Raw genomic sequence first — 15,756 nt, forward strand, 5'->3', positions numbered from 1 at the left:
TTCATCATTTTTGAGGATTTGAAAGAAAAAAAAAAAAAAAAAAATACATGGGTTATAGCCCATCTTTTTTTTTTAATTTTGAAAAAAAAATTAACCTAGTTTTTCATCATTTCTGAACATGGGCTATAGCCCATACCGTACGGCATACTATAGCACGCCGTTTTTCATCATTTTTGAGGATTTGAAAAAACATGAAAAAAACAAAAAAAAACATGGGTTATAGCCCATCGTTTTTTGAAATTTTGAAAAAAAGAATTAACCTCGTTTTTCATCATTTCTGAACATGGACTATAGCCCATACCGTACGGCATACTATAGCACGCCGTTTTTCATCATTTTTGAGGATTTGAAAGAAATTAAAAAAAAAAAAAACATGGGTTATAGCCCATAGATTTTTGAAATTTTGAAAAAAAAATTAACCTAGTTTTTCATCATTGCTGATCATGGACTATAGCCCATACCGTACGGCATACTATAGCACGCCGTTTTTCATCATCTTTGAGGATTTGAAAAAAACAAAAAAAACAAAAAAAAACATGGGTTATAGCCCATCGTTTTTTGAAATTTTGAAAAAAAGAATTAACCTCGTTTTTCATCATTTCTGAACATGGACTATAGCCCATACCGTACGGCATACTATAGCACGCCGTTTTTCATCATTTTTGAGGATTTTAAAGAAATTAAAAAAAAAAAAAACATGGGTTATAGCCCATCGTTTTTTTTAATTTTGAAAAAAAAATTAACCTAGTTTTTCATCATTTCTGAACATGGGCTATAGCCCATAGCGTACGGCATACTATAGCACGCCGTTTTTCATCATTTTTGAGGATTTGAAAAAACATGAAAAAAAAAAAACATGGGTTATAGCCCATCGATTTTTGAAATTTTGAAAAAAAAATTAACCTAGTTTTTCATCATTGCTGATCATGGACTATAGCCCATACCGTACGGCATACTATAGCACGCCGTTTTTCATCATCTTTGAGGATTTGAAAAAAAAACAAAAAAACAAAACAAACATGGGTTATAGCCCATCGTTTTTTGAAATTTTGAAAAAAAGAATTAACCTAGTTTTTCATCTTTTCTGAACATGGACTATAGCCCATACCGTACGGCATACTATAGCACGCCGTTTTTCATCATTTTTGAGGATTTTAAAGAAATTAAAAAAAAAAAAAACATGGGTTATAGCCCATCGTTTTTTTTAATTTTGAAAAAAAAATTAACCTAGTTTTTCATCATTTCTGAACATGGGCTATAGCCCATAGCGTACGGCATACTATAGCACGCCGTTTTTCATCATTTTTGAGGATTTGAAAAAACATGAAAAAAAAAAAACATGGGTTATAGCCCATCGATTTTTGAAATTTTGAAAAAAAAATTAACCTAGTTTTTCATCATTGCTGATCATGGACTATAGCCCATACCGTACGGCATACTATAGCACGCCGTTTTTCATCATCTTTGAGGATTTGAAAAAAAAACAAAAAAACAAAACAAACATGGGTTATAGCCCATCGTTTTTTGAAATTTTGAAAAAAAGAATTAACCTAGTTTTTCATCTTTTCTGAACATGGACTATAGCCCATACCGTACGGCATACTATAGCACGCCGTTTTTCATCATCTTTGAGGATTTGAAAAAAAAAAAAAAAAAAAAAAAGAAACATGGGTTATAGCCCATCGTTTTTTGAAATTTTGAAAAAAAGAATTAACCTCGTTTTTCATCATTTCTGAACATGGACTATATAGCCCATACCGTACGGCATACTATAGCACGCCGTTTTTCATCATTTTTGAGGATTTGAAAGAAATTAAAAAAAAAAAAAACATGGGTTATAGCCCATCGTTTTTTTTTATTTTGAAAAAAAAATTAACCTAGTTTTTCATCATTTCTGAACATGGGCTATAGCCCATACCGTACGGCATACTATAGCACGCCGTTTTTCATCATCTTTGAGGATTTGAAAAAAAAACAAAAAAACAAAACAAACATGGGTTATAGCCCATCGTTTTTTGAAATTTTGAAAAAAAGAATTAACCTAGTTTTTCATCTTTTCTGAACATGGACTATAGCCCATACCGTACGGCATACTATAGCACGCCGTTTTTCATCATTTTTGAGGATTTGAAAAAAATGAAGAAAAAAAAACATGGGTTATAGCCCATCGTTTTTTGAAATTTTGAAAAAGAAATTAACCTTGTTTTTCATCATTTCTGAACATGGGCTATAGCCCATACCGTACGGCATACTATAGCATGCCATTTTCCATCATTTTTGAGGATTTGAAAAAAAAAAAAAAAAAAAAAAAAACATGGGTTATAGCCCATCGTTTTTTGAAATTTTGGAGAAAAAAAATGACCTCGTTTTTCATCATTTCTGAACATGGGCTATAGCCCATACCGTACGGCATACTATAGCACGCCATTTTTCATCATTTTTGAGGATTTGAAAAAAAAACAAAAAACAAAACATGGGTTATAGCCCATCGTTTTTTGAAATTTTGAAAAAAAAATTACCTTGTTTTTCATCATTTTTGAGCATGGGCTATAGCCCATACCGTACGGCATACTATAGCACGCCGTTTTTCATCATTTTTGAGGATTTGAAAAAAATGAAGAAAAAAAAACATGGGTTATAGCCCATCGTTTTTTGAAATTTTGAAAAAGAAATTAACCTTGTTTTTCATCATTTCTGAACATGGGCTATAGCCCATACCGTACGGCATACTATAGCATGCCATTTTCCATCATTTTTGAGGATTTGAAAAAAAAAACAAAAAAAAAAACATGGGTTATAGCCCATCGTTTTTTGAAATTTTGAAAAAAACAATTAACCTCGTTTTTCATCATTTTTGACCATGGGCTATAGCCCATAGATACCGTACGGCATACTATAGCACGCCGTTTTTCATCATTTTTGAGGATTTGAAAAAAACAACAAAAAAAAAAAACATGGGTTATAGCCCATCGTTTTTTGAAAATTTGAAAAAAACAATTAACCTCGTTTTTCATCATTTTTGACCATGGGCTATAGCCCATAGATACCGTACGGCATACTATAGCACGCCGTTTTTCATCATTTTTGAGGATTTGAAAAAAACAACAAAAAAAAAAAACATGGGTTATAGCCCATCGTTTTTTGAAATTTTGAAAAAAAAATTAACCTCGTTTTTCATCATTTTTGACCAGGGGCTATAGCCCATACCGTACGGTATACTATAGCACGCCGTTTTTCATCATCTTTGAGGATTTGAAAAAAAAACAAAAAAAACAAACAAACATGGGTTATAGCCCATCGTTTTTTGAAATTTTGAAAAAAAGAATTAACCTAGTTTTTCATCATTTCTGAACATGAACTATAGCCCATACCGTACGGCATACTATAGCACGCCGTTTTTCATCATTTTTGAGGATTTGAAAGAAATGAAAAAAAACAAAAAAACATGGGTTATAGCCCATCGTTTTTTTTAATTTTGAAAAAAAAGATTACCTAGTTTTTCATCATTTCTGAACATGGGCTATAGCCCATACCGTACGGCATACTATAGCACGCCATTTTTCATCATTTTTGAGGATTTGAAAAAAAAAAAAAAAAAAAAAAACATGGGTTATAGCCCATCGTTTTTTGAAATTTTGAAAAAAAAAATTAACCTCGTTTTTCATCATTTCTGAACATGGGTTATAGCCCATACCGTACGGCATACTATAGCATGCCATTTTCCATCATTTTTGAGGATTTGAAAAAAAAAAAAAAAAAAAAAAACATGGGTTATAGCCCATCGTTTTTTGAAATTTGAAAAAAAAAAATTAACCTTGTTTTTCATCATTTTTGATCATGGGCTATAGCCCATACCGTACGGCATACTATAGCACGCCGTTTTTCATCATTTTTGAGGATTTGAAAAAAAAAGAAAAAAAAAAGAAAAAAAAAAGAAAAAAAAACATGGGTTATAGCCCATCGTTTTTTGAAATTTTGGAGAAAAAAAATGACCTCGTTTTTCATCATATTTGACCATGGGCTATAGCCCATACCATACGGCATACTACAGCACGCAGTTTTTCATAATTTTTGGGGTTTTGAAAAAAATGAAGAAAAAAAAAACATGGGTTATAGCCCATCGTTTTTTGAAATTTTGAAAAAAACAATTTCTGAACATGGGCTATAGCCCATACCATACGGCATACTATAGCACGCAGTTTTTCATCATTTTTGAGGATTAAAAAAAAAAACAAAAAAAAACATGGGTTATAGCCCATCGTTTTTTTTAAATTTGAAAAAAACAATTAACCTCGTTTTTCATCATTTTTGACCATGGGCTATAGCCCATACCGTACGGCATACTATAGCACGCCGTTTTTCATCATTTTTGAGGATTTGAAAAAAATGAAAAAAAAACAAACATGGGTTATAGCCCATCGTTTTTTGAAATTTTGAAAAAAAAAATAACCTCGTTTTTCATCATTTTTGACCAGGGGCTATAGCCCATACCGTACGGCATACTATAGCACGCCGTTTTTCATCATTTTTGAGGATTTGAAAAAAATGAAAAAAAAAAAAACATGGGTTATAGCCCATCGTTTTTTGAAATTTTGAAAAGAAAATTAACCTAGTTTTTCATCATTTCTGATCATGGACTATAGCCCATACCGTACGGCATACTATAGCACGCCGTTTTTCATCATTTTTGAGGATTTGAAAAAGAAAAAAAAAAAAAAACATGGGTTATAGCCCATCGTTTTTTGAAATTTTGAAGAAAAAAAAATTAACCTCGTTTTCCATCATTTCTGAACATGGGCTATAGCCCATACCGTACGGCATACTATAGCACGCCATTTTTCATCATTTTTGAGGATTTGAAAAAAAACAAAAACAAAAAAAACATGGGTTATAGCCCATCGTTTTTTGAAATTTTGAAAAAAAAAATTACCTTGTTTTTCATCATTTTTGAGCATGGGCTATAGCCCATACCGTACGGCATACTATAGCACGCCATTTTTCATCATTTTTGAGGATTAAAAAAAAAACTAAAACAAAAAAAACATGGGTTATAGCCCATCGTTTTTTGAAATTTTGAAAAAAAACAATTAACCTCGTTTTTCATCATTTTTGACCATGGGCTATAGCCCATACCGTACGGCATACTATAGCACGCCGTTTTTCATCATTTTTGAGGATTTGAAAAAAATGGAAAAAAAACAAACATGGGTTATAGCCCATCGTTTTTTGAAATTTTGAAAAAAAAAATAACCTCGTTTTTCATCATTTTTGACCAGGGGCTATAGCCCATACCGTACGGCATACTATAGCACGCCGTTTTTCATCATTTTTGAGGATTTGAAAAAAATGAAAAAAAAAAAAACATGGGTTATAGCCCATCGTTTTTTGAAATTTTGAAAAGAAAATTAACCTGGTTTTTCATCATTTCTGATCATGGACTATAGCCCATACCGTACGGCATACTATAGCACGCCGTTTTTCATCATTTTTGAGGATTTGAAAAAAAAAAAAAAAAAAAAAAAACATGGGTTATAGCCCATCGTTTTTTGAAATTTGAAAAAAAAAAATTAACCTTGTTTTTCATCATTTTTGATCATGGGCTATAGCCCATACCGTACGGCATACTATAGCACGCCGTTTTTCATCATTTTTGAGGATTTGAAAAAAAAAGAAAAAAAAAAGAAAAAAAAAAGAAAAAAAAACATGGGTTATAGCCCATCGTTTTTTGAAATTTTGGAGAAAAAAAATTACCTCGTTTTTCATCATATTTGACCATGGGCTATAGCCCATACCATACGGCATACTATAGCACGCAGTTTTTCATAATTTTTGGGGTTTTGAAAAAAATGAAGAAAAAAAAAACATGGGTTATAGCCCATCGTTTTTTGAAATTTTGAAAAAAACAATTTTTGATCATGGGCTATAGCCCATACCGTACGGCATACTATAGCACGCCGTTTTTCATCATTTTTGAGGATTTGAAAAAAAAAGAAAAAAAAAAGAAAAAAAAAAGAAAAAAAAAACATGGGTTATAGCCCATCGTTTTTTGAAATTTTGGAGAAAAAAAATGACCTCGTTTTTCATCATATTTGACCATGGGCTATAGCCCATACCATACGGCATACTATAGCACGCAGTTTTTCATAATTTTTGGGGTTTTGAAAAAAATGAAGAAAAAAAAAACATGGGTTATAGCCCATCGTTTTTTGAAATTTTGAAAAAAACAATTTCTGAACATGGGCTATAGCCCATACCATACGGCATACTATAGCACGCAGTTTTTCATCATTTTTGAGGATTAAAAAAAAAAAAAAAAAAAAACATGGGTTATAGCCCATCGTTTTTTTAAAATTTGAAAAAAACAATTAACCTTGTTTTTCATCATTTTTGACCATGGGCTATAGCCCATACCGTACGGCATACTATAGCACGCCGTTTTTCATCATTTTTGAGGATTTGAAAAAAATGAAAAAAAAACAAACATGGGTTATAGCCCATCGTTTTTTGAAATTTTGAAAAAAAAAATAACCTCGTTTTTCATCATTTTTGACCAGGGGCTATAGCCCATACCGTACGGCATACTATAGCACGCCGTTTTTCATCATTTTTGAGGATTTGAAAAAAATGAAAAAAAAAAAAACATGGGTTATAGCCCATCGTTTTTTGAAATTTTGAAAAGAAAATTAACCTAGTTTTTCATCATTTCTGATCATGGACTATAGCCCATACCGTACGGCATACTATAGCACGCCGTTTTTCATCATTTTTGAGGATTTGAAAAAAAAAAAAAAAAAAAAAAAAACATGGGTTATAGCCCATCGTTTTTTGAAATTTTGAAAAAAAAAAATTAACCTCGTTTTCCATCATTTCTGAACATGGGCTATAGCCCATACCGTACGGCATACTATAGCACGCCATTTTTCATCATTTTTGAGGATTTGAAAAAAAACAAAAACAAAAAAAACATGGGTTATAGCCCATCGTTTTTTGAAATTTTGAAAAAAAAAATTACCTTGTTTTTCATCATTTTTGAGCATGGGCTATAGCCCATACCGTACGGCATACTATAGCACGCCATTTTTCATCATTTTTGAGGATTTAAAAAAAAACAAAAACAAAAAAAACATGGGTTATAGCCCATCGTTTTTTGAAATTTTGAAAAAAAACAATTAACCTCGTTTTTCATCATTTTTGACCATGGGCTATAGCCCATACCGTACGGCATACTATAGCACGCCGTTTTTCATCATTTTTGAGGATTTGAAAAAAATGGAAAAAAAACAAACATGGGTTATAGCCCATCGTTTTTTGAAATTTAAAAAAAAAAAATAACCTCGTTTTTCATCATTTTTGACCAGGGGCTATAGCCCATACCGTACGGCATACTATAGCACGCCGTTTTTCATCATTTTTGAGGATTTGAAAAAAATGAAAAAAAAAAAAACATGGGTTATAGCCCATCGTTTTTTGAAATTTTGAAAAGAAAATTAACCTAGTTTTTCATCATTTCTGATCATGGACTATAGCCCATACCGTACGGCATACTATAGCACGCCGTTTTTCATCATTTTTGAGGATTTGAAAAAAAAAAAAAAAAAAAAAAACATGGGTTATAGCCCATCGTTTTTTGAAATTTTGAAAAAAAAAAATTAACCTCGTTTTCCATCATTTCTGAACATGGGCTATAGCCCATACCGTACGGCATACTATAGCACGCCATTTTTCATCATTTTTGAGGATTTGAAAAAAAACAAAAACAAAAAAAACATGGGTTATAGCCCATCGTTTTTTGAAATTTTGAAAAAAAAAATTACCTTGTTTTTCATCATTTTTGAGCATGGGCTATAGCCCATACCGTACGGCATACTATAGCACGCCGTTTTTCATCATTTTTGAGGATTTGAAAAAAATGAAGAAAAAAAAAAAATGGGTTATAGCCCATCGTTTTTTGAAAATTTGAAAAAAACAATTAACCTCGTTTTTCATCATTTTTGACCATGGGCTATAGCCCATACCGTACGGCATACTATAGCACGCCGTTTTTCATCATTTTTGAGGATTTGAAAAAAATGGAAAAAAAACAAACATGGGTTATAGCCCATCGTTTTTTGAAATTTTGAAAAAAAAATTAACCTCGTTTTTCATCATTTTTGACCAGGGGCTATAGCCCATACCGTACGGCATACTATAGCACGCCGTTTTTCATCATTTTTGAGGATTTGAAAAAAATGAAAAAAAAAAAAAAAACATGGGTTATAGCCCGTCGTTTTTTGAAATTTTGAAAAAAAAGAGTTACCTTGTTTTCCATCATTTCTGAACATGGGCTATAGCCCATACCGTACGGCATACTATAGCACGCCATTTTTCATCATTTTTGAGGATTTGAAAAAAAAAACAAAAAAAAAACATGGGTTATAGCCCATCGTTTTTTGAAAATTTGAAAAAAGAAATTACCTTGTTTTTCATCATTTTTGAGCATGGGCTATAGCCCATACCGTACGGCATACTATAGCACGCCGTTTTTCATCATTTTTGAGGATTTGAAAAAAATGAAGAAAAAAAAAACATGGGTTATAGCCCATCGTTTTTTGAAATTTTGAAAAAAAACAATAACCTCGTTTTTCATCATTTCTGAACATGGGCTATAGCCCATACCGTACGGCATACTATAGCACGCCATTTTTCATCATTTTTGAGGATTTGAAAAAAAAAAAAAAAAAAAAAACATGGGTTATAGCCCATCGTTTTTTGAAATTTTGAAAAAAAAATTAACCTCGTTTTCATCATTTTTGAACATGGGTTATAGCCCATCGTTTTTTGAAAATTTGAAAAAAACAATTAACCTCGTTTTTCATCATTTTTGACCATGGGCTATAGCCCATACCGTACGGCATACTATAGCACGCCGTTTTTCATCATTTTTGAGGATTTGAAAAAAATGGAAAAAAAACAAACATGGGTTATAGCCCATCGTTTTTTGAAATTTTGAAAAAAAAAATAACCTCGTTTTTCATCATTTTTGACCAGGGGCTATAGCCCATACCGTACGGCATACTATAGCACGCCGTTTTTCATCATTTTTGAGGATTTGAAAAAAATGGAAAAAAAAAAAACATGGGTTATAGCCCATCGTTTTTTGAAATTTTGAAAAAAAAAATTACCTAGTTTTTCATCATTTCTGATCATGGACTATAGCCCATACCGTACGGCATACTATAGCACGCCGTTTTTCATCATTTTTGATGATTTGAAAAAAATGAAGAAAAAAAAAACATGGGTTATAGCCCATCGTTTTTTGAAATTTTGAAAAAAAACAATAACCTCGTTTTTCATCATATTTGACCATGGGCTATAGCCCATACCATACGGCATACTATAGCACGCAGTTTTTCATAATTTTTGGGGTTTTGAAAAAAATGAAGAAAAAAAAAACATGGGTTATAGCCCATCGTTTTTTGAAATTTTGAAAAAAACAATTTCTGAACATGGGCTATAGCCCATACCATACGGCATACTATAGCACGCAGTTTTTCATCATTTTTGAGGATTTAAAAAAAAAAAAAAAAAAAAACATGGGTTATAGCCCATCGTTTTTTGAAAATTTGAAAAAAACAATTAACCTCGTTTTTCATCATTTTTGACCATGGGCTATAGCCCATACCGTACGGCATACTATAGCACGCCGTTTTTCATCATTTTTGAGGATTTGAAAAAAATGAAAAAAAAACAAACATGGGTTATAGCCCATCGTTTTTTGAAATTTTGAAAAAAAAAATAACCTCGTTTTTCATCATTTTTGACCAGGGGCTATAGCCCATACCGTACGGCATACTATAGCACGCCGTTTTTCATCATTTTTGAGGATTTGAAAAAAATGAAAAACAAAAAAAACATGGGTTATAGCCCATCGTTTTTTGAAATTTTGAAAAAAAAAATTACCTTGTTTTTCATCATTTTTGAGCATGGGCTATAGCCCATACCGTACGGCATACTATAGCACGCCGTTTTTCATCATTTTTGAGGATTTGAAAAAAATGAAGAAAAAAAAAATATGGGTTATAGCCCATCGTTTTTTGAAAATTTGAAAAAAACAATTAACCTCGTTTTTCATCATTTTTGACCATGGGCTATAGCCCATACCGTACGGCATACTATAGCACGCCGTTTTTCATCATTTTTGAGGATTTGAAAAAAATGGAAAAAAAACAAACATGGGTTATAGCCCATCGTTTTTTTATATTTTGAAAAAAAAATTAACCTCGTTTTTCATCATTTTTGACCAGGGGCTATAGCCCATACCGTACGGCATACTATAGCACGCCGTTTTTCATCATTTTTGAGGATTTGAAAAAAATGAAAAAAAAACAAAACATGGGTTATAGCCCATCGTTTTTTGAAATTTTGAAAAAAAAATTAACCTAGTTTTTCATCATTTCTGATCATGGACTATAGCCCATACCGTACGGCATACTATAGCACGCCGTTTTTCATCATTTTTGAGGATTTGAAAAAAATGAAGAAAAAAAAAATATGGGTTATAGCCCATCGTTTTTTGAAAATTTGAAAAAAACAATTAACCTCGTTTTTCATCATTTTTGACCATGGGCTATAGCCCATACCGTACGGCATACTATAGCACGCCGTTTTTCATCATTTTTGAGGATTTGAAAAAAATGAAAAAAAAACAAACATGGGTTATAGCCCATCGTTTTTTGAAATTTTGAAAAAAAAAATAACCTCGTTTTTCATCATTTTTGACCAGGGGCTATAGCCCATACCGTACGGCATACTATAGCACGCCGTTTTTCATCATTTTTGAGGATTTGAAAAAAATGAAAAAAAAAAAAACATGGGTTTATAGCCCATCGTTTTTTGAAATTTTGAAAAGAAAATTAACCTAGTTTTTCATCATTTCTGATCATGGACTATAGCCCATACCGTACGGCATACTATAGCACGCCGTTTTTCATCATTTTTGAGGATTTGAAAAAAAAAAAAAAAAAAAAAAAACATGGGTTATAGCCCATCGTTTTTTGAAATTTTGAAAAAAAAAATTAACCTCGTTTTCCATCATTTCTGAACATGGGCTATAGCCCATACCGTACGGCATACTATAGCACGCCATTTTTCATCATTTTTGAGGATTTGAAAAAAAACAAAAACAAAAAAAACATGGGTTATAGCCCATCGTTTTTTGAAATTTTGAAAAAAAAAATTACCTTGTTTTTCATCATTTTTGAGCATGGGCTATAGCCCATACCGTACGGCATACTATAGCACGCCGTTTTTCATCATTTTTGAGGATTTGAAAAAAATGAAGAAAAAAAAAATATGGGTTATAGCCCATCGTTTTTTGAAAATTTGAAAAAAACAATTAACCTCGTTTTTCATCATTTTTGACCAGGGGCTATAGCCCATACCGTACGGCATACTATAGCACGCCGTTTTTCATCATTTTTGAGGATTTGAAAAAAATGAAAAAAAAACAAAACATGGGTTATAGCCCATCGTTTTTTGAAATTTTGAAAAAAAAATTAACCTAGTTTTTCATCATTTCTGATCATGGACTATAGCCCATACCGTACGGCATACTATAGCACGCCGTTTTTCATCATTTTTGAGGATTTGAAAAAAATGAAGAAAAAAAAAATATGGGTTATAGCCCATCGTTTTTTGAAAATTTGAAAAAAACAATTAACCTCGTTTTTCATCATTTTTGACCATGGGCTATAGCCCATACCGTACGGCATACTATAGCACGCCGTTTTTCATCATTTTTGAGGATTTGAAAAAAATGAAAAAAAAACAAACATGGGTTATAGCCCATCGTTTTTTGAAATTTTGAAAAAAAAAATAACCTCGTTTTTCATCATTTTTGACCAGGGGCTATAGCCCATACCGTACGGCATACTATAGCACGCCGTTTTTCATCATTTTTGAGGATTTGAAAAAAATGAAAAAAAAAAAAACATGGGTTTATAGCCCATCGTTTTTTGAAATTTTGAAAAGAAAATTAACCTAGTTTTTCATCATTTCTGATCATGGACTATAGCCCATACCGTACGGCATACTATAGCACGCCGTTTTTCATCATTTTTGAGGATTTGAAAAAAAAAAAAAAAAAAAAAAAAACATGGGTTATAGCCCATCGTTTTTTGAAATTTTGAAAAAAAAAATTAACCTCGTTTTCCATCATTTCTGAACATGGGCTATAGCCCATACCGTACGGCATACTATAGCACGCCATTTTTCATCATTTTTGAGGATTTGAAAAAAAACAAAAACAAAAAAAACATGGGTTATAGCCCATCGTTTTTTGAAAATTTGAAAAAAAAAATTACCTTGTTTTTCATCATTTTTGAGCATGGGCTATAGCCCATACCGTACGGCATACTATAGCACGCCGTTTTTCATCATTTTTGAGGATTTGAAAAAAATGAAGAAAAAAAAAATATGGGTTATAGCCCATCGTTTTTTGAAAATTTGAAAAAAACAATTAACCTCGTTTTTCATCATTTTTGACCATGGGCTATAGCCCATACCGTACGGCATACTATAGCACGCCGTTTTTCATCATTTTTGAGGATTTGAAAAAAATGGAAAAAAAACAAACATGGGTTATAGCCCATCGTTTTTTTTAATTTTGAAAAAAAAATTAACCTCGTTTTTCATCATTTTTGACCAGGGGCTATAGCCCATACCGTACGGCATACTATAGCACGCCGTTTTTCATCATTTTTGAGGATTTGAAAAAAATGAAAAAAAAAAAAAACATGGGTTATAGCCCATCGTTTTTTGAAATTTTGAAAAAAAAATTAACCTAGTTTTTCATCATTTCTGATCATGGACTATAGCCCATACCGTACGGCATACTATAGCACGCCGTTTTTCATCATTTTTGAGGATTTGAAAAAAATGAAGAAAAAAAAAATATGGGTTATAGCCCATCGTTTTTTGAAAATTTGAAAAAAACAATTAACCTCGTTTTTCATCATTTTTGACCATGGGCTATAGCCCATACCGTACGGCATACTATAGCACGCCGTTTTTCATCATTTTTGAGGATTTGAAAAAAATGGAAAAAAAACAAACATGGGTTATAGCCCATCGTTTTTTGAAATTTTGAAAAAAAAATTAACCTCGTTTTTCATCATTTTTGACCAGGGGCTATAGCCCATACCGTACGGCATACTATAGCACGCCGTTTTTCATCATTTTTGAGGATTTGAAAAAAATGGAAAAAAAAAAAAACATGGGTTATAGCCCATCGTTTTTTGAAATTTTGAAAATAAAATTAACCTAGTTTTTCATCATTTCTGATCATGGACTATAGCCCATACCGTACGGCATACTATAGCACGCCATTTTTCATCATTTTTGAGGATTTAAAAAAAATGAAGAAAAAAAAAACATGGGTTATAGCCCATCGTTTTTTGAAATTTTGAAAAAAAAACAATAACCTCGTTTTTCATCATTTCTGAACATGGGCTATAGCCCATACCGTACGGCATACTATAGCACGCCATTTTTCATCATTTTTGAGGATTTGAAAAAAAAAAAAAAAAAAAAAAACATGGGTTATAGCCCATCGTTTTTTGAAATTTTGAAAAAAAAATTAACCTAGTTTTTCATCATTTTTGACCAGGGGCTATAGCCCATACCGTACGGCATACTATAGCACGCCATTTTTCATCATTTTTGAGGATTTGAAAAAAAAACAAAAAAAAAACATGGGTTATAGCCCATCGTTTTTTGAAATTTTGAAAAAAAAATTAACCTAGTTTTTCATCATTTTTGACCAGGGGCTATAGCCCATACCGTACGGCATACTATAGCACGCCATTTTTCATCATTTTTGAGGATTTGAAAAAAAAACAAAAAAAAAACATGGGTTATAGCCCATCGTTTTTTGAAAATTTGAAAAGAAAAATTACCTTGTTTTTCATCATTTTTGAGCATGGGCTATAGCCCATACCGTACGGCATACTATAGCACGCCGTTTTTCATCATTTTTGAGGATTTGAAAAAAATGAAGAAAAAAAAAACATGGGTTATAGCCCATCGTTTTTTGAAATTTTGAAAAAAAACAATAACCTCGTTTTTCATCATTTCTGAACATGGGCTATAGCCCATACCGTACGGCATACTATAGCACGCCATTTTTCATCATTTTTGAGGATTAAAAAAAAAAAAAAAAAAAAAAAACATGGGTTATAGCCCATCGTTTTTTGAAATTTTGAAAAAAAAATTAACCTCGTTTTTCATCATTTTTGACCAGGGGCTATAGCCCATACCGTACGGCATACTATAGCACGCCGTTTTTCATCATTTTTGAGGATTTGAAAAAAATGGAAAAAAAAAAACATGGGTTATAGCCCATCGTTTTTTTAAATTTTGAAAAAAAAAATTACCTAGTTTTTCATCATTTCTGATCATGGACTATAGCCCATACCGTACGGCATACTATAGCACGCCGTTTTTCATCATTTTTGAGGATTTGAAAAAAAAAAAAAAAAAAAACATGGGTTATAGCCCATCGTTTTTTGAAAATTTGAAAAAACAAAATTACCTTGTTTTTCATCATTTTTGAGCATGGGCTATAGCCCATACCGTACGGCATACTATAGCACGCCGTTTTTCATCATTTTTGATGATTTGAAAAAAATGAAGAAAAAAAAAACATGGGTTATAGCCCATCGTTTTTTGAAATTTTGAAAAAAAACAATAACCTCGTTTTTCATCATATTTGACCATGGGCTATAGCCCATACCATACGGCATACTATAGCACGCAGTTTTTCATAATTTTTGGGGTTTTGAAAAAAATGAAGAAAAAAAAAACATGGGTTATAGCCCATCGTTTTTTGAAATTTTGAAAAAAACAATTTCTGAACATGGGCTATAGCCCATACCATACGGCATACTATAGCACGCAGTTTTTCATCATTTTTGAGGATTAAAAAAAAAAAAAAAAAAAAAACATGGGTTATAGCCCATCGTTTTTTGAAAATTTGAAAAAAACAATTAACCTCGTTTTTCATCATTTTTGACCATGGGCTATAGCCCATACCGTACGGCATACTATAGCACGCCGTTTTTCATCATTTTTGAGGATTTGAAAAAAATGAAAAAAAAACAAACATGGGTTATAGCCCATCGTTTTTTGAAATTTTGAAAAAAAAAATAACCTCGTTTTTCATCATTTTTGACCAGGGGCTATAGCCCATACCGTACGGCATACTATAGCACGCCGTTTTTCATCATTTTTGAGGATTTGAAAAAAATGAAAAAAAAAAAAAACATGGGTTATAGCCCATCGTTTTTTGAAATTTTGAAAAGAAAATTAACCTAGTTTTTCATCATTTCTGATCATGGACTATAGCCCATACCGTACGGCATACTATAGCACGCCGTTTTTCATCATTTTTGAGGATTTGAAAAAAAAAAAAAAAAAAAAAAAACATGGGTTATAGCCCATCGTTTTTTGAAATTTTGGAAAAAAAAAATTAACCTCGTTTTCCATCATTTCTGAACATGGGCTATAGCCCATACCGTACGGCATACTATAGCACGCCATTTTTCATCATTTTTGAGGATTTGAAAAAAAACAAAAACAAAAAAAACATGGGTTATAGCCCATCGTTTTTTGAAATTTTGAAAAAAAAAATTACCTTGTTTTTCATCATTTTTGAGCATGGGCTATAGCCCATACCGTACGGCATACTATAGCACGCCGTTTTTCATCATTTTTGAGGAT

This window comes from Protomyctophum parallelum, assembly GCF_964188405.1.
Source record: "Protomyctophum parallelum genome assembly, chromosome: 9".
In the NCBI taxonomy this organism is placed as follows: domain Eukaryota; kingdom Metazoa; phylum Chordata; class Actinopteri; order Myctophiformes; family Myctophidae; genus Protomyctophum; species Protomyctophum parallelum.